This window comes from Macaca nemestrina, chromosome 9 (genome assembly GCF_043159975.1).
Source record: "Macaca nemestrina isolate mMacNem1 chromosome 9, mMacNem.hap1, whole genome shotgun sequence".
Lineage (NCBI taxonomy): Eukaryota > Metazoa > Chordata > Mammalia > Primates > Cercopithecidae > Macaca > Macaca nemestrina.
Genome location: NC_092133.1, coordinates 39702044 through 39720384, shown reverse-complemented (window position 1 = coordinate 39720384; position 18341 = coordinate 39702044). Strand labels below are relative to the sequence as shown.

Genomic DNA, 18341 nt, shown 5'->3' with positions numbered 1-18341 from the left:
ATGGGGAATTACGCAACAACTATTAACAAATGGTTACATTCATTCATTTGCTTTTCACATTCATTCTTTGTCCCTATGGCAATACTAAGAGATAGCTCTCTGCTCTTAATTTTTTAGTAGCTCTTCACTGCTGACCAGGTGGTGTCCAGGCATTTTAACCACATTCAAGGCTTGTCTCTGCAGTGTGGCTGTCCTGTTTTCTCCCCATTAATCGCTTCATGCCCCTTTTACATCTGTCGACCTGGATGATTCACTGTTGGATTGTGCAGGAAGAGGCAAAGACTCTGCACAATTCCAGAGGGCGCTGTTCACACAGTGCACAAGACAGTAGCCCTGGGTAAGAGCGCTGGCTCAGGTTTGAATTCAAATCCAAGGCTCACTGCTTACTTTCTGTGTGACTCCAGGCAAGTTTCCTAACTATTGTATTCCTCAGTCTCTTCATCTGTAAAGTGGTGCTTATAACATTGATCTATATATAGGGATGTTGCAAGAATTAAAAGAGAATTTGAGGAAATGTGTTTACCAAGGTGATTGAACCTGAATCAAGCACTCAATGACTAACGATGATGATAATAATTCTAGGCAGCTAATAGCTTGGAATGACTTACTTTTAGAACAGATAAGAAAATTTTCCTTGCTTCCAATACTATCATATTTTAAACTCCATTTAGAGGCTATCAAGAAGTTTGGGGGAAACAGGGGCCACCATTTTGAACTCCTTGAATGATTACGAAGGTGGTAGATAGTGGTGCTGATATTAGGGTTGGTTCTATTGTCTTTATCTGGATTTGTAGACTATAGAAACTTTATCTAAAGTAAAGTTTTCTCAACACTCTTTAACCCAGAATGTAAAAGAATAAAACCTCATATCCACATTTAATATGATTTGAAACTTCAAAATAGATTCGCTAGCATGAATAAAAGCACTTAGAATGCTGAATATGCACTTTAGAAACATCACATGTTCTCCCTCCTCTAGCTACCCTGCTGTCCAAGACTGTCATCAGCTCCTCCCAAGCTGAGAGTCACTGCCTTAGAGAGAAAGGGCAATGGGCAGGTCCAGATTTCTAACAGGGCTCTTCCAGTTCTCAGAGTTGGTGATTTGGGGACTAAGTGCCCAAACCCTGGAGATCCAGTCCTTCTCCAAACAAGAAAGAAGTCCCTGTGCAAAGAGACATGAGAGATGAAATAGAAACAGAAGTTTGGATCTAGGAATGTCACCCTAAGAATTAGGGGCTCCTTTTTTTTTCTTTTTTTTTTAAGAGGAATGATATGACACAACTCATGTTGTAGGAGGATAACACTTCACATTGGTGATTTCCTTTCTCTGGGATGTTGAAGCTAATAGAAAAAGATCATGACGTTCATGTAACTCCCTGAAGATTCTGAAGACTTCTTTCTTAGAAATCCTTGAGAAAGCAATACTTGCCCACCTGCTTGTAATAGTTTTAGGACTATTAGGTAATGCTAGTAGTTATCTCTAATAGTTAGATAACTCTGGAGTATGAGTATGAAATCCTGACTTTTGGGAATTTCTTTGATATCTGTACTATAAATCTAAAAGAGGTCAGGGGAACTTTGAACAGGATTATGAGTCTAGGCCTTTTGTTCTGTCTCTAACCAGCTGTGTCATATTGATCAAATCTTTTAGCCCCTCTAAACATCAGTTTCTGCCCCATAAGATAAGGAATTAGGCCAGATGATACCTAATGCTCCTTAGATTTTAAACTCTGGAGTTTGAACTCTCAGTTTGAATCCCGGCTGCATTGTTTATATGATCTACAACAAGTTACTAAGTCTTTCTCTGCCTTCCTTTGCCAGCCTGTCAAATGAGGATAGTATTTCCTTCTAGTTAGGGTTGTTGTGATCAATAAAAGTCGTCTATTGCTATTATAATCTTCTGATACTTAATGTATAAGGTGCATTATAAGTAATACTGAATCCAAAGTAACCTATATACACTACCGCCTTGCTATACGCCTTCACTGTGGGCTCAGGGGCTTGCCTTCTGTAGGGTGAGGGTTACAGTGAGGGTTTTGCTGTTGCTATACCCTATATATTATAGCATAAAGTGTTCTCTTCTTCATTCCCTTGAGATAATGATTTCTTGTCTGATCTACCCTCAGCCTGATTGTCACAGCTGGGCAGTGCCCTCAGAGAAGAAGCAACTGTAGCCCCAGCTAAGAATTGGGGGAGAGCCTTTTAAAATGGGAGAGTAGGATCTATAAGCTACCTTTCAGGTGCGAGACTTAGAGAGAGGGCCAGGCATGGTGGCTCATGCCTGTAATTCCAGCACTTTGGGAAGCCAAGTCAAGAGGATCACTTGAAGCCAGGAGTTCAAAACCAGCCTGGGCTTTGCTGACCCATCTCTAAAATAAATAAATTTAAATAAATTTAAAAATAAAAAAAGACTTTGAGAGAAAGGACCCCACTCAGGTATAATGAGGTGGTCTCACCAGCCCAGAACCCCCAATCCCCACCCCTTCTAGATGTGTTGCTAGAAGTAGAGAAAGCATTGTACTTTCTACACAACACATCTTTTTGATTTGCCTGTTGCTTTCTGTTTGATCTTTGTAACAGTTTTATTGAGATATAATTCACGTACTGTATAATACATACATTTAAAGTATACAGTTCAGTGGTTTTTTTCACATATTTATAGACTTGTATAATCATCACCATAAATCAATTTTAAGATATGGTCATCACCCCAAAAAGAAACCACATACCCACTAGCAGCCACTCCCTATTCCTCCCTAACCACAGCCCCTGGAAAACACTGATCTCATTTCTATCTCAATGGATTTGCCTATTCTGGATATTTTGAATAAATGGAATCACACAATATGTGGCCTTTTGTCTCTGGCATGTTTCACTTAAGATACTGTTTTCAAGGTTCATCAGCATTGTAGCATGAATCCGTACTTCATTTCTTTTATGGCTGGATAATATTTCATTATGTACGTATACCACATATTTTTTATTGGTATAAATAATGATGGACATTTGAATTGTGTATACTTTTTGGCCATTACAAATAGTGCTGCTATGAAATTCAAGTAAAAATTTTTGAGCGTGTGTTTTTATTTATCTTGGATATGTACGTAGGACGGGAATTGCTGGGTCATAAAACTCAATGTTTAGCATTTTGAGGAACTGCCAGACTGCTCCAAAATGGCTGCACCATTTGACATTCCCACCAACAATGTATGAGGGTTCTGATTTATCCACAATTCTATCAACACTTGCGAGTCTCTGTCTTTTCTATTACAGCCATCCTAGTAGGTATGAAGTGATACCTCATAGTTTTGATTTCATTTTCCTAAATAGCTAATGATGTTGAGTATCTTTTCACGTGCTTACATTTGTATATCTTCTTTGGATAAATCTCTGTTCAGATATTTTCTGGCAATATTTCTGACAATGAAGCATGACATTAAGATATAATCTAATTCTTGGCCGGGTGCAGTGGCTCACACCTGTAATCCTGGCACTTTGGGAGGCCGAGGCAAGTGGATCACCTGAGGTCAGGAGTTCAAGACCAGCCTGGCCAACCTGGTGAAACCCCACCTCTACTAAAAATACAAAAATGAGCTGGGCATGGTGGCAGGAGCCTGTAATCCCAGCTACATGGGAGACCGAGGCAGGAGAATCAGTTGAACCCGGGAGGCAGAGGTTGCAGTGAGCCGAAATCGTGCTATTGCACTCCAGCCCAGGCGACAGAGCAAGAGTCCATCTCAAAAAAAAAAAAAATTAAGAATATGTGTGGGGTAGAACATAAAAGAGCTGATGATGAAACCTGTTGGATGAACTGATGAACACCCCCCCCCCACCAAAAAAAAAAAAAAGATATAATGTCATTCTTTATAGATTGGCTGTTGTCATTCTAAGTCTTTGAATATGAATGTGTATGCTAGGTAGGGGAAGTAAGAGCCCACTTCCAAGTATGAACAAGAAGAGAGGGATCAGCACTTAGGGTTCCCAGTCTGTCTGGGATTATGTGTATAAATAAGGTAGAGAGAAAATCATTTTTTTCCTGGATATGTGTTCATTTTCAACAGATGAAGTCTGGACTGGAAGGTAGAAGATCTAGGCTCAATTCCTGCTTCTATTTGGCAACTATGAATAAGTTGCTTAATAGGTAATTAGCTTCTTTGAATCTTTCTTTTCACCCTCCCCTTTTCAGTTATCTTCTTTCCTTTTTAAAATTTAAGTATAATTTACATACAATAGAATTTGCCCTTTTGGCATGCAGTTTGAACTTTGACAATGCATACTGTTGTGTAATGACCACCAGTATCAGGATAGAGAATATCATTACAAAGGGATGATACTGATCCCATTGTAGCTCAAATGAATGAGCTTTTTCATCCCAAAAGTTCCTTTTGCCTCCTTTGTGGTCATTCCTCCCCTACCTCAAACATCTGGGATCTGATTTCTATTTTTATCCTTTTTGTCTTTGACAGAATGTAGTAGAAATAAAATTTTATAGTAGGTGGTCTTTTGAGCATGGCTTTCTTCATTTAGAATGATGCATTAGAAATCCCTCAGCTAGGCATGGTGGTGCACACCTGTTAATCCAGCATTTTAGGAGGCCAAGGTGGGAGTATCGCTTGAGCTCAGGAATTTGAGACCAGCCTGGGCAAAACCTCATGTCAAAACCTCTTGTCTACAAAAAATACAAAAATTATCCAGGCATGGTGGCATGCACCTGTAGTCCCAGCTTCTTGGGAGGCTGAGGTAGGAGGATCACTTGAGCCCAGGAGGTTGAGGCTGCAGTGAGCCAAAGTCACACCACTGCACTCCAGCCTGGGTGACAGTGAGACCCTGTCTCAAAAAACAAGAAAAATGAAATCCTTCAATGTTACTGTATGTGTCAATAATTTGTTCTGAGTAGCATGTCATTATATGAATCTACCATAGTTTATTTATCCATTTACCAGTTGAAGGACATTCATTTTCAGCTTTTATGCCATTATTAATTGGCCACTAAAAACATTCCCAAATAGATGAATGTAGGTTTTTTCTTGGGTAGATACTAAATTATTTTACAGAGTGTTATGTGAAGTGACTGTGTCATTTGCATTCACAGCAACAATGTGTGAACATTCCAGTTGCTCCACATCCACACCAGCCCTTGTGAAAAATCTCCGTTTCTTCATTTGTAAATGGGACAGCAGTCCCTACCCTACCACTCACTCAGGATTGTTGTAAAGATAGAAATAGAAGTGAGGCGGTGCAGCAGAAGTGCTTTGTGAACCATAAAGTGCTATACCCAAGTAAGAAATGCTGCCACTTAGGCTGATAGAGATCATGCTCACTTCCATGCAAAACTTGTTTCCCACATGAGCTAAATGTTTCATTTTTTCCCCTACATCTTGGCAAAATGAGTTATAACAAGTCTTAGACAGCAAGAAGTTTTGCCTTAGATGCATTGTGGAGTTTGTTTTGGCTCCAGTTTTTGAACTTTTCACAGAAATGAATAAATGACCAAGATGTAAATCATCAAGCGTGAGTCAGTTTTGTCAAGAAAAATGACCCTGTGTGATGAAAGTCGGCAGGAATGGAGTCAGCATGACAGTGTGACATGCTGTGGGAAAAGTAAAGACAGCCCTAACCAGGCAGTGTCCCCAGGGTAAGGCACTGAGGATGACTGCACAGCAGCAAAGAGGGCTAATATGCTCCACTATGGTTAGTGTGGGAGGGTTGGTGATAAAACTGACAAAGCACTAATTTCAACTTTTTTCAAATTTAAAAATCGCTGTTTTCCATGTTAGAAACTAAAAGGTGTAAGAAACAAGCCAGAAGTTACCTCCTTAACATCAGAATGGACTAATTCTTAGTGTGTTACAAAGATGGTTACATACAGAAATATCTATAGATACACGTATATACACGGGTTAGTATACATATATTTCCTTGCTCTGTCATCTGAGAGGGCGTACAAACAACTGACATCCCAGTAGCAACAAGGACACCTTGTGCTCAGATCTTGGTTTCTAAAACCATTCTCCAATTAAAAGGAACCAGGGCTGCTTGGAGAAATGGCTGGTTGTAGGACTAAGGCAGAAGATATACAGGCTGAGCCTGGAGCATCTGGTAGTGCCAGGCAGTAAGGAGGTACTTGAACAGAAACACAAGTGATGGGGTGTGTCAAAGAGACAAACCAAACTGAAAGAGCTCCCAATGGCCAAAGCTGGAGCAACATGCAAGACAAAGTAAAGGAGAAATATATTATAACCAAAAGTATAAAATAAATATTCTTGACTCTATACTGATATGATTGAATAAATAAATGGTGGAGAATAAATGAAACAGAATAGACAAATCTGTGCAAAAGAATTCCCAATAACTCATAAATACTCCACCCTCTAGGAGGTGGAGCCTAACTCCCTACTCGTTAAAGTATGACCTATGCATATTGACTTCCTTCCAAGAAGTACAGTAGGGAAAGGGAGTAAAAATTAGTAACTTTACAGTGAGGAAAGCTGAGAAATATGACCTCAGCCAGGTGATCAAGGTCAACATCAACAGGGACACATCCTGTTAATAGTGTGTGCCCTGGATATGATGTGATGGGAATTGCACTTGACCTCCGTGGTCTTCCTCCCACAAAACCTTAAACCAGCCTAACCATGAGAAAAATAGTCGTCAAATCCCAAGTTAAGGGCATTCTACCAAATACATGACCAATAATTCTCAAAAATGTCAAGGTCATTAAAAATAAGGCAAGCCTAAGAAACTGTTACAGCCAAGAGGAGCCTAAAGAGGCCTGATGACTGAAGGTGACGTGGGATCCTGGAACAGAAAAAGGACATTAGGTAAAAACTGAGACATAACCAATAAAGTTAATTTAGTTCATAGTCATGCATCAATATTATTTTCTTAATTGTGACAAATGTATCATGCTAACCTAAGACATTAATACACAGGGACTTGGGTGCCAGGAATATGGGAATTCTCTGTACTATTCTTGCTATTTTTCTGTAAATCTAAAAATATTCTAGTTGCTCCACATCCACACCGGCCCTTGTCAAAAAATCTCCATTTCTTCATTTGTAAATGAGACAGCCGTCCCTACCCTACCACTCACTCAGGATTGTGGTACAGATAGAAATAGAAGTGAGGCGGTGTAGCAGAAGTTCTTTGTGAACCATAAAGTGCTATACCCAAGTAAGAAATGCTGCCACTTAGGTTGCAGCATTTGCTCCACTGAAAAATATTCTCTGAAGAGTTTCAGTTTAATCTTAATGAAGTTTTTAATGTTTTTGAGCGGAGTCTCACTCTGTCGCCCATGCTGGAGTGCAGTGGTGCGATCTCGGCTCACTGCGAGCTCCGCCTCCTGGGTTCACGCCATTCTCCTGCCTCAGCCTCCTGAGTAGCTGGGACCACAGGCACCCGCCACCAAGCCTGGCTAATTTTTTTGATATTTTTAGTAGAGATGGGGTTTCACCGTGTTAGTCAGGATGGTCTCGATCTCCTGACCTCATGATCCGCCTGCCTCAGCCTCCCAAAGTGCTGGGATTACAGGCATGAGCCACCGCATCCAGCCTAACATGTTATTTTAAAGGTTGTATGACAATGAATTATGTGAGTCCCAAGTGAAACATTTATTACAATTTTTTTAAATTGCTCTTCATTGAGATACCCAGTGAAAAAGATGACCATATTTTGGGGGCATTTCCTTCCTAAGACTTAAATAAATATGGAGAATGAATTGGCAAAAAATAAAAATCTAGCAGATAATCATTCAAAATATGAGGCACAAAATCAGAGGCCACTCTTTCTGCCAAGTTAAAGACAAAATCCAGCTTGGTTTTAGGGTTTTTTTTGTATGTGTGTGTGGTTATTTTGTTTTGCTTTTCAAATTAACAAATAAGAGCAAGGGTACAAATAGCATCAACTTACAGATGTTATAGAACAACATGTGTTTAATGTGACTGCCACGTGTAGAATATATCCACATGATAAATGGCTGAACTATCTAGCTCCATCAATCAAGACTTTTTACACAAAGGAAAACTCCCATATTCCTTTTATCATCTTTATTTATTCCTGGCTGCAATTACCCTTCCCTCTACCCCACCCCCGCCAAGATAATAGTGATGCCTTTAAAGGATATGTAGCAGTTTATTCTTTCATTGCTTTCTAGAGAGCTTCTTGTAACAGAAAGTTTCTGGCAAGATGTTTTTACATTCAGACCCGGATCATTGTCTATGACAAAACTGAGCCAAGAACTTTACCACCACCTCCCATAGAAGCTGACACTACCCCGACTCCTAATTCACAAGGCTCAGGGCTGCCAACCGCATTTGTCAGGGTTTCTTCTCCTTGAGCTGTGCCTAGGTTCTTTGCCCCATTATTACTCTATGGAGGCACCTTATCATGTTGTATGCTCAGTTGGCCATTTATGTCTTGATGACAATGTGAGGAAACCTTGGCCCCTTGGCTGCAAGGTGTGTAAATGCGGCAGAGTTAGACAATGACCAGATACAGAGTTTATTCATTGATTTGATTCATCCTGACCTAAGTGTGGCTCATCACAGTTTCATTCTGAAAACTGACATCTCTGCAGCTACTTCAGCCCCAGGGGGTTAAGTCTGTCCTCTGCTAAAAGTACCAGCACCTGTTCAGTACGTTCTATAACTACTGTGTCCTATCGGATTCTTCTTTGTGATTCTTTCCTGGTTGGTTATTTAATTGGTTACATGAAATAGTTATTGTCTGACTTCAATTGTTGCTCTAACCTGACTTAGGTGATAATAGCTACAATTAGTTGAACACTTCTGCAAGCCAGCATGGTGCTATGTGCTTCACGCGTATGTGAAGCCTTTTTAAATACTCTGCACACTCCTTAGGTCATTCTCAATTTACAGGATTTGGAAAACTTAGAACTTAGAAAACATGTCTGAGCTCTGGTAAGTAGGAGAACTAGAATTCAGGGAAGTTTCTGTGCCTCCAAAGCCCCTATACACAGTGGTGCTGCAGATGGATCATGGCTCTGTCACATTCTGCTCCCAACTGTGACTCCCTCCTCCATGGCTCTTATGAACTCCTATCAGATCACCCTGCATATTTATCCAAGTTAGCATTCCTGGACCCATCTTTACATTTGCTACATATTTCCATGCAAGGAAGCATAAAAGTCCAAACAGGAACTTCTACTTCATATTCATGTTTTAAGCAGAAATTATTCGTTTAAAATCCAGCTGACCAAACTTGGTTTGAGATTATAAACTATCATGTTGTAAACTTTGAAATATAGAGTTCTTCAGCTTGCATTAAACTCAATGTTTTTTTCTTTTTGATGACCTCCCACTTCTCAAGAAAAATGCAATACTCAGGAACACCTTCATTCCCAAAGATATTTCATCCATGTCCCCATTATTATATCTGAATTCCTGAATGGATTAGATAGGTTGCTGGGGTTGAGCCTACATAAGCAGAAATAAAAAGAGGTGAGAACATCTCTCTCTCCTTCCTGGACTCTGCTAGCCTTGTACATTGATGATGATGAAGAAAAGAGCAAATAGGCCACAGACTTGGCTTCCCTTTCCAAGAGCAGGACATAAAGGAAAACATGCTGAGTGAATATCCACAACCTGTGAAGGCAGAAAAAATATTAGTCTCTAATTTGAAACAGCATCAGGTAATGGAAAGGGCAGGAACCCTCAGATTTTAGTATGAAAGTTTCTTCTAACTAGTCGTTTGTGGCTGATAGCAAAGGCAACCTCTCAGGGCCTTCTTCTCCTTACCTGTAAATTGTAAAATATCAGCATTGGACTCTTTGTTAATACATTTATTTATGTCTCTTTGTATTTGCAAAAAATAAAAAAAAAAAATTGGGGGAAGGTTTTTTAAATGGTAGAATAAAAAAGCTAGAATAGTGCCAGAAAGAATGCCTAGGCAAAGGAAACATGCTTCCATTGACAAAAAAGTTGGGCAGAGATTCCTGGCAGCCTAGGCAAAAAGGGTGATATGATAGATTATATCATTCTCGTTATCTGAAAAAGAAAAGGAGTTGGAGGAGCAGGTAAAAGAAGAGGAAGGAGAGAAAGAAGGCAAAAAGCATCAGCACATCCAATCATCAGAAACTCCAAGCTACCTTCTAGAACTCTGGAAAGAATTAGAAAATGATGTGTCCTGGCCGGGTGCAGTGGCTCACGCCTGTAATCCCAGCACTTTGGGGGGCCGAGGCGGGTGGATCACGAGGTCAGGAGTTTGAGATCATCCTGGCCAAGATGGTGAAACTGCATCTCTACTAAAAATACAAAAAATTAGCCGGGCGTGGTGGCAGGTGCCTGTAATCCCAGCTACTTGGGAAGCTGAGGCAGAGAATTGCTTGAACCCAGGAGGTGGAGGTTGCAGTGAGCCGAGATCGCACCACTGCCCTCCAGACTGGGTGACAAAGTAAAACTCCTTCTCAAAAAAAAGGAAGAAAGAAAATGATGTGTCCCGTAGAAAATGATGGTATCTTAAAGAACAGTTTTGAGGGCAGAAACATTGGCAAAAGCATTTTCCTTTTGGCCATATTTTGTATTGGTCATTAATAAAAAGACATAATTCAAAAGCATGACTCTCTGAAGATATGATATGGGGAGCTAAAGTAATCCAGTTCAGGTATGTTGCCCACTGACAGTCTTACTTGGCATAAGGATAGAGCTTAGAAAATCTAAAGAATGAATACCTGGCATGACCTTTAGAATGTTTTTCTTGAATATCAATTGCCTTAGCCAAGCTTTTGACAAATGTGACATGCTACAGACAGCTGAAAATTGAGATTCCTTGCAAGTCCTTTAATATGCAAAAGTAATCTTGGTTTGTGAAATTTCTCCCTTCCACTACCTTTCCATTCCCCAGGGGACTCTCACCTGTCTACCTGCAGAGAGGGCCAAGAAATTTTATTATTATGGTAATAATAGTGGGGAAGAAGGGAGAGGGAGGGGATTTCATCTCCTACCATAGAGAATGTTATAATATTGGATCTTTGTTTTACAAGTGTGTATTACTTTCAATATTAAAGATTAAACCAAAGACTGGTGGAGGTGGGGAGGAAGAGAGAGAATGAAAATAAAGTACAGCTGCATGTGAATAAAATAAAGTTATGCACATGAAGCCATGGGGCAGCCCTGTCACTTAGACATTTCTCTACAAATATTTGTTGAATGACTAAACAAATAGAACATGGAAAAGAGGACCAGCTGGCAAGAGTCGGAAGGCAGAAGTTGCCAACTGGCCACCTCAACTAGGAAACAAATGGATGGTGGCCTCTTTAAAACACTTTGTTGTGTTCATGGCAACATCCTAATGCCCTTTCCAGGATGAGCAGCCCCAAAATGCATCTGCAGATCTCTAAATGGTTCGTCTGTCAACTAGAATTATGTGTCAGAGGCAGGCTGCCAAAAACCACTCTTTTGATCCAGGATAATTGGAAGTGAGGTCTTCCTCCTGTCGTCAGTTGGCCACCACTTTTGGTCACTTCTTGAGGCCTCTCCTGGAATATCCTTTGTTTGCTCTTTCAGTCATTCTTCTAGAAATATTGACTGAGTGCCCACTGTGTGCCATGCACTGTTTAGGCTCTAGGGATCCAGCAATGAAAAAAACAAATAAAAATCCCTACCCACATGGAGCTTCCATTGCAGTTAGATGGAGACGGATAAGAGAAATAAGATAAATTTACGGTATGATAAGTGCCAGGGAGGAAAATAAAGCAAGGCAGAGCGATGGGAAGTGTTGGGGAGGAGTAGTCCTTGCAACCTCAAGTCGAGTGGTGAGGGAAAGCCTTACTGAGAAGCTGGTATTTGAGTAACGAAGAGAGGGTTGAGAGAATGAGCTATCTGGACACGTGAAGGAAGAACATTCTAGGCAGAGGGAACCATAAGTGCTGGTGCCCTGTGTAAAGCGTGTCTGGCATATTCAAGGAACAGGAAGAGGGTCAGTGTGACTGAGGTGGGGTAAGCTGTGCAGGACATGAAAGGAAGTGGCAGGAGAGGAGGTCAGAGGACCCAATCTGTAAAGCTTTGTAGGTCATTGTAAGTGCTTTCAATTTTACCCACAATGGTATGGGAAGTCACTGAAAGTTGTGATTAAATTGCATGTGTCCTTTTCTGACTTGTTTCTGTCATTCAGCCCAGTTGATATATGTACTGTGGTTGATACTCTTCCATTGCTCTCTCTTATTCTACTGGGTACAGCTTGGCCCTGTGGGTGGTTTTGGCCACGCATCCACCGTGGACAGTGGACAAATCTCTAAGGTCAAACATTTGAAACTACTGTCAGCAAATAGCAAAGTAGTTGGTAAAGCCTGTCTTCTCTTGTTTAGAGCTTGAGGGGTTGGAACAGGCCAGGGGTGTGCTCCAAGGAGCCCTAGGGAATATTCCTTGAACCTCACTTTTTCCCCAGCCTCTCTTTATTCCAGACCAGCTCTTAATCAGTGTTGTACTGAAAGTGTTCCCATAAAGCCTCCAGGCCCCCAAATTTGAAACCATTTAAATAAGAGACCTCTAAAGTTCTTTACAACTTTAAAGTACAGCTGTCACATACATGCACACACAAACATACAATATGTTTAAAATGTTTTGATGTTTATTTTTTCACTAGTAAATGCTTTAATAAAAGGTCAAATTTACTTTCACAATTATAAACTTATTAACCATTGTATGTAGCTCAAATGTAAGACACTAGTGAACAATTTACAAAGAACAAGCAATTTTCCCATCTTCCATTCCCTCTTCCCTTTGTTTCCCAGCATGGAGGGCAGCCCTGGCTGATGTGGGGAGGGATGTGGGAGCTGCACAGAAGCACATCAGTGACACGTCAGGAGCATGCCCCCAGCATGCAATGATGCAGAGTAGAGAAGGGGACACACAGCTGGGAGACAGAAGGGAAGGCCCAAATGGTTGGGACATTGGTTACTGTGAGCAGATAACTAAATTGATGAGTAAATAAGCAAATATATTTAGGATAACTATATAAAAGCCAGGCTTCTTACTGTTGGAAATGCTACTTACAAACACAAAAAGGAAAAAGGCTAGAAAGAACTTTGAGATGTTAAATTTGAAATGTAGAGTTCGTTATGAATGTATGCTAATATAATCTATATACACAGAAAAATAAGGGAATAGTTACGTGTGTGTGTGTGTGTAGACTTTTTTTTCAAGCTCTGTCTGCCTAGGAAACCTCAAAGCAATGGCACTCCAGTAGCAATGAGCACATTAAGCACACAGATATTGGATTCTAAATACCATTCTTTACTTAAGAGAAACCAGGGCTTCTTGGAGGAAATTGCTGATTCCGTGGCTGGGGAAGGGAAACTTAAAGATAAACCTGAAATATCTTGTTTTGCCAGAAACCAAGGAAATGTTCCAATGATGGTGGAAACATATCAAAAGGACTAGGTGCCACTTTGGGATCATTTAAGCTTCAAAATAAATAGAGTAATGGATTCCAATAGAGTGAAAAAAATTATAATCCATTTGACTATGCCAATTTAAGTGAATATTTGAACAAATAAATGGAAGACAAGGGACTGCTCTTTCTTATTGAAGAATGAAACTAATAAATATAGAAATCATGAAGGAAATATAAATCACCATTTGGTAGCTATCATAGAGGTGGCTGATTCTGATGGTATTTATCAATGAAGGCAGGTAGTAGAGGGTATGTCAATTGTAGGATATTAGTGCATTCCTAGAATAGTGCCTCACAAATACTAATAAATTACCAGAGGGAAAATGATGTGGCAGAGACACCTGGCAGACACCAACCTGACCAGGTGATCAAGATTGACATCACCAGTGGTGCAAAGGCTCCACATCTTGTACCCTCTGGGGTGATGCACCAAGCAGAGCCCAACTTCATTCTGAGTATTTCTGCCAGGACAGCATCACCTAAGTCTGGTCATGAAACCTCAGATAGACCCAGGCTGAGGGCCGTCCTACAGAATGTAAGGCCTGTAATCTTTGAAATTACATAAAGACATGAAAGACAGGGAACAGCAGAGGAACTATTCCAGATTGCAAGAGACAGAAAAGAACAAAATGCAAAGCGTGGTCTTCCGACCAGCACATCAGTGTCATCTGGGAATTTATTGAAACTGCAGAATCTTCTGCTCCTACCCCCACCCACTGAATCATAATCTGCATTTTAATAAGATCCCCATGCACATTTAAGGTTGTAAATAGCCAGGGCCCTAAATCAGTGATTCCCAAACACAAGGCTTTATTAGAATCACTTAGGAAAACTTGATATAAGGACAGATTCCTACTCCCCTCCCCAGATCTACTGAATCAGACACTAAACTGTGGAGCCTACAATGGGATATTTTGAAGAAACTCTCCCAGGTGGTTCTGAAACCAAGCTACATCTAAGAATCACTGGGCTCTAAATAGTATTGACATATGCATAAGTGACCAAAGTGGGGCTCATTGCACGTGGGCCTCAAAACACAGGTTGAAGAACCAAACTAATCATCACAATTCCTGCTCCAAGTACCAAGACACGACCCCAAACTAATACTTCAGTCCAGGGGTGGAATGTAAATAAATATTGCTGATTCACATTTCAGAAGTTTTCTAGAACATTTAAGTGGATTTGAAAAATACTGTTTAAAGGATTGTTTGTACAAACATGATACTCTTTCCACTCCTTGTTTGGCGTAGAGTTTAATCAGATTTAAAATGGTGAGAGTTCTGTGTAAGGTTGTGTGTTTCTTTTCTTCCAGGGCACGTAAAACAGGACATCTGGGTTTTATCATTAAAATACTAAAACATGTCCAGCATTTTTAGGAAATCTAGGCCTGAGTTTATGTGCTACAGGTGTTGGGGTATATTTGACAGAACACTGGAGTCTAGTAACTTAGAGTTCAAAGGAAAATTATACGTATGCCTGCCAGTTTTGTTTCAGGTAATACTTGATGAAAACATTTAAGTTTTGATTTTTCCAGCACTTTGAAAAATAGGAGAAAATAGAAATAAATCTTCTAGTCCATCTTATATGCAAATAGTTTTCAGATATTCTTTGTTTTATATACTCAGCTTTCATCAACTCATAGCAAAATTTGCTTTGCAGATGTCAATTTGCCTATAGTACCTCATGGGCATAAAAATATCATTTACAAATTTCTTACCTCTTCCAAAAAAGATATAAAAGCCTAGAATTCCAAGCATGAGGTTGGCTATAATGTAGGTATGTTCTATGAATGAATGTAAGAAATAATGCTATCCAACACAGAGACTGGGGAGCGACTAAGTGGTGGAACAGCAAGGGACATGTAATAAGACACTTCAAAAACTGTAATTTCCAAATTCAAAGAAACACTACAATTCAATGCAGATCCCTCACAAAATCAAATGCCATTATCTAGAAATCATTGACTGTGTGCCTATTAATATTAGTAAAATTGGCTAACCTTTCAACTGTGGGCTTAAGTATGTAAAAGCACTTTCATATTATGTCCTTTAGTCCCACAGTTCTGTAAGGTAGGTGTTGCTCATAGCCTGCTTTCAACTGAAGGGCATAGAAGAGAGATTAAGTAATTGACTCAGTGTCACACAATTGGTGATACTAGAGCTGAGACTTGCAGCCAGCACCTCTGACTTCACACCTGGCCTACCCTACACATCTAGTACAGAATATTTGTCCAGTCAACAGACCAAAAACATGATCTTTTTTTTTATGGCTTTGGTTTTGTTTGTTGTTTTTTTTGTTTGTTGTTTGTTATTGGTATAAGATGTCATGTTTTAAGATTTCAATGGGTTTTTTATTTTTATTTTTTTACTTTTCCATTTCTATTATCTATGCCATAAGCACTTCCCAAGTAAATGTTTCTTGAAAGAGATTTCTTGAGCCAGATGTACAATGACTTTACTCCTCTGAGGTTAAAAGTCACCCTTTCTTTGCAAAAAAAAGCAAGGCTGGTATTTGGCCCCTATTCCCTCTGAGGATCTTTGTGACCCCTAAATTATCAGACCCCTAGGCTCCCAAACAGATCTGTCACTTTTGCAGGAACTGTCAACACACCCCCGAACTTTTTAAACTGACCACCCTGAAGAAAAGAAGCAGGCTTTAACTTGAGCTTGCTCACCAAAATCACTCAAGTCCTGCCAGCTGCATGGCCCCAGTCTCCAAAATAAATCCCCTTCCTCTGCTGGTCTGAGGTTCACTTCAGCCTCCCCACGTCCTAGGCTTTCAATTCCTGTGACTTTTAACCTTGGCTTTGTGCCTGTTGAGCTGTTAATCAGGGTCTCCAGCCCATAATCAGCAGCTGGTGAGCAGCTGCTCCCTCCTTTCCTAAAACAGATCCTAGCCAGAATTTTCCCTGAAGGGTTCTTCCTGCCAGCTTCCTCTCTTCTAGGAAGCAGAGAAAGTTTTCTTCCTTTGGCTTCTCCCTCTCTGGCCATTCCTAATGAAGACAAATAGCAATGGCGCCATTATTTCTCCTGTTTTCCTTATTGGGGCCTCCCTTCTAGAATTCTTCCCCAAACCTCCATTCTCCTCTGCCCTTTCCCTTCTGTAGCCCAGTCTGCAGGGCACAGCTGGTGGTACATTCTGGCTGAAGCTAGAGGGGAAAAGTTCAAGGCCAGCATATCTGAAATTCTGCAGACAAGTCTGCTGCCACTGCCATCTCTTGGACTCCGTTCAGCCTGCTGAGAGCTGTGTTGTGGGAGGCCCTAGGCTGGACACCCTTGTTTTCATGGCCTGGACTCTTCTCCCTTTTGTTCCTTGGCTTTTGCCTAACTGGGACCCACTGCCCGCCTCTCTTAGGCCATCTGAGGTTAGTGCTCTAGTAATTGCTGCTGCTCCCAGCTCTCCTTGTCTTCCTTATCCGCCACTTCTTCACCTAGTGAGCTTGCCTATGAAGGCCCACACAGGGAGGGCAGGTGGCGATGTATCAGTCTGTCTTCACAGAGATGACAAACTCAGCAAGTTATGACTGTAGGGTGTCCCGAGGTGACATCTGGGCTCTAGCCTCAGCATTACCACTCACTAACTGGGTGACTTTTGCAAGTCACCTAACATCTCTGGTTCTCTGTTTCTTCATCTATCAAATAAGAGAAATGGACTAAATAATATCTAAAGTCTTTTCCAATTCAAACATTCTACAGTCCATTGATTCATTCATTGTTTCATTATGTAGTAGAACCACATAGCTAAAAGTTGGTCAGCTGTCTGGATTATTCCTTCATGACAGCCTTGGCTATGAAATAACAGTTGGCCTTCATCTCCTCACTTTGGAGTCTAAAGAAAAATCTTCCTTCGTGTCTTGGTTTTAGAGTTCCTCCAATGACATATTGATTCTGGATTTATGACACCAATTATAAAACCCTACGCTGCTGTTTCTATTTCTACCTCCTATAACTCACCCACCCCAAGCGGTTTCTAGAGAAGGAGGTCTGTATTTTTGGTTTGGCCAGGTGCAGGTAGAAGATCTCCTGAACTACTGGTGGAGACAAGCCGCTGCTACATCCACTTCAGGCTGAAAGAGCCCAGAGAGACCCCTGTCAATATTGCAGGGTTCTTCTAAATGTTAATTAATGTTCCTTTGAAAAGAAATTACATGGTCAAAAGAACGTGAGAAATATTGAATATTAGCTGCTGCTTAAAGGTTTATCGTGCATATTAGCATATTAAAGTCTCCAAAAATCCTGCCCTTAAAAACCTTTTTTTTATTTATTTATTTAGGAGACGGAGTCTCCCTCTGTCACCCAGGCTGGAGTGCAAGTGCAGTGACGTGATCTCGGCTCACTGCAACCTCCGCCTCCCAGGTTCAAATGATTCTCCTGCCTCAGCCTCCCAAGTAGCTGGGATTACATGTGCATGCCACCACATCTGGCTAATTTTTGTATTTTTAATAGAGATGGAGTTTCACTCTGTTGGCCAGTCTGGTCTCAAACTCCTGACCTCAGTGATCCACCCACCTCGGCCTCCCAAAATGCTTATCCTAGAATTTCCTGAAGTTATATGGCTCCAGACACTTTCTTCACAAAATATTTAATACTTAACATCTGGGTAGAACATGTCCCCTGAAACACAGCTTGGGAAACATTACCACAAAACATTGCTGATCTGTTTCTGTCTGGGGTCTTCGGAGCAGAAAGAGATAACAACAGTTTCCAGAATATTTATTGAGCATCTACTTTGTGCAGAACATGTGGGAATAATTCAAAATTGGCAGATCAATCTGCTCATCAAGATTTCAAAATGAAATGCTGCAGAGGGTTGCCACATATGAATAAGCAGGCCAGTCAACAAACAAGACAAATTAAGTACCAAGTGTAGCTTGGAAGTACTGCAGCCAGGCTGCTGGTCCCTTGTTTGACTCCCCGAATTGAATTCCATGC

The 18341-nt window shown here is 40.6% G+C and overlaps 1 protein-coding gene across 7 annotated transcripts in view; it reads left to right on the top strand.

The window, feature by feature from the left end:
• LOC105480004 (phospholipase C epsilon 1) overlaps positions 1 to 18341 on the top strand; it is a 348142-nt gene that overhangs the window by 213663 nt on the left and 116138 nt on the right. The window lies entirely within an intron of this gene.